This window comes from Petromyzon marinus, unplaced genomic scaffold (genome assembly GCF_048934315.1).
Source record: "Petromyzon marinus isolate PM22_M1 ecotype Great Lakes invasive population unplaced genomic scaffold, UKy_Petmar_22M1.pri1.0 PM_G_Scaffold_164, whole genome shotgun sequence".
In the NCBI taxonomy this organism is placed as follows: domain Eukaryota; kingdom Metazoa; phylum Chordata; class Hyperoartia; order Petromyzontiformes; family Petromyzontidae; genus Petromyzon; species Petromyzon marinus.
Window position 1 is genome coordinate 45,001 of NW_027422722.1, and position 2,500 is coordinate 47,500.

The following is a 2,500-nucleotide window of genomic DNA, read 5'->3' on the forward strand; positions in this document are numbered from 1 at the left end:
TCAACTGTCCTTAGAGCATTTAGCTCTAAGTTGTTCTGGCTACACCAGGTCACCAGGTTGTCAGCTTCCCACCTATAGTCAGACTCATCCCCACCAGAGATCAGCCCAATGAGGGTGGTGTCGTCCGACAAACTTCAAGAGTTTGACGGACAGATGATTGGAGGCGCAGCTGTTGGTATACAGGGAGAAGAGCAGTGGGCAAAGGACGCAGCCCTGAGGAGTTCCCGTGCTGATGGACCTGGAGTCAGAGACTTCTGTTCCCGGCTTAACGCACTGCTTCCTGTCAGAGAGGAAGTCTGTGATCCACCTGCAGGTGGAGTAGGGCACGTTCAGCTGGAAGAGCTTGTCCTGAAGCAGGGCAGGGATGATGGTGTTGAAGGCAGAGCTGAAGTCCACAAACAGGATCCTGGCGTAGGATGCTGGGGCGTCCACATGCTGTAGGGTGAAGTGGAGGGCCATGTTAACTGCGTCGTCCACAGACCTGTTGGCTCTGTAGGCAAACTGAAGGGGGTCCAGGAGAGGGTCTGTGATGGCTTTGAGGTGTGCCAGGAGCAGGCGCTCAAAAGACTTCATTACCACAGATGTAAGGGCGACCGGTCTGTAATCATTTAGTCCTGTTGGCCTTAGCTTTTTGGGCACAGCGATGATGGTGGAGGACTTGAGACAGGCTGGTACATGGCATGTCTCCAGGGAGGTGTTAAAGATGTTGGTGAACACCGGAGACAGCTGGCCAGCGCAGTGCCTGAGGGTGGCTGGAGAGACAGAGTCCGGCCCGGCTGCTTTGCGTGGATTCTGCCTCTTGAAAAGCCCATTAACTTCTCCCTCCTGAAAGGAGAGAGTCGTTTCTGTAGTATGGGTGGGGGATGGGGCCTCTTGGGTGGGAAGGGGTGGTTCAGGACAGTCCAATTGTCTTTCAAATCTACGGTAGAACTCGTTCAGGTCGTTGGCTAGGCGGGAGTCGTTAGTGGTGTGGGGCGCTCTGGGTTTGTAGTTGGTGATGTGCCTGAGCCCTTTGGCAGACAGAAGCAGCGTCGTTAGTAGAGAACTGGTGTTTTAGTGTCTCTGAGTACAGTCGTTTAGCCTCTCTCACCGCTTTGCTAAACCTGTTCTTCGACTCCTTGAATCTGTCTCTATCCCCACTCCTAAACGCTTCCTCCTTCTCCAACCTCAACCTTTTGAGCTTTGCTGAGAACCAGGGCTTGTTGTTGTTAAAGTTCACCCTGGTACGTGTTGGGATACAGCAGTCCTCACAGAAGCTGATGTACACAGCCTCTGTGAGTTCATCCAGACTATTGGTAGCAGTCGTGAACATATCCCAGTCAGTACAGTCTAAGCACGCCCGCAAATCTTCCACAGCCTCACTGGTCCACTGTTTAGATGTCCTCACAGCAGGTTTACAGAGTTTTAGTTGCTGCCTGTATGCACGAATCAGGTGGACCAAGGGAGTTCTGTGCGAGCCGAACAGCCCCGTGACCCACAAGAGAAACATCCCCGCCAAATTCGAGCGTTTGACGGGGTCTATCCGTGAAAAAATATTCACGTTTTTGAGTGCACATGCATTTCTGCTGCAAATGCCTCTGGAAGTTTCATGCCGTTCGTATGCCAATTGTGGCAACACGAAAATGACCCGTTTTCCCATTCCGAGGGATTTCTGTGCGACCCTAACAGCCCCGTGAGCCACAAGAGACACATCCCCGCCAATTTCTAGCGTTTCACGGGGTCTATCCGTGAAAAATATAGACGTTTTTGAGTGCACATGCATTTCTGCTGCAGATGCCTCTGGAAGTTTCATGCCGTTCGTACGCAATGTGGCAACACGAAAATGACCCCTTTTCCCATTCCGAGGGATTTCTGTGCGACCCTAACTAACAGCGCCCGTGAGCCACAAGAGAGACATCCCCGCCAATTTATAGCGTTTCACGGGGTCTATCCGTGAAAAATATAGACGTTTTTGAGTGCACATGCATTCCTGCTGCAAATGCCTCTGGAAGTTTCATGCCGTTCCTATGCAATGTGGCCACACAAAAATGACCCGTTTTCCCATTCCGAGGCATTTCTGTGCGACCCTAACAGCCCCGTGAGCCACAAGAGAGACATCCCCGCCAACTTCTAGCGTTTGACGGGGTCTATGCGTGAAAAATATTAAAATTTTTGAGTGCACGTGCCTTTCTGCTGCAAATGCCTCTGGAAGTTTCATGGCGTTCCTATGCAATGTGGCAACACGAAAATGACCCCTTTTCCCATTCCGAGGGAGTTCTGTGCCACCCTAACAGCCCCGTGAGCCACAAGAGACACATCCCCGCCAATTTCTAGCGTTTCACGGGGTCTATCCGTGAAACATATAGAAGTTTTTGAGTGCACATGCATTCCTGCTGCAAATGCCTCTGGAAGTTTCATGCGGTTCGTACGCAATGTGGCAACACGAAAATGACCCGTTTTCCCATTCCCAGGGATTTCTGTGCGACCCGAACAGCCCCGTGAGCCACAAGAGACACATCCC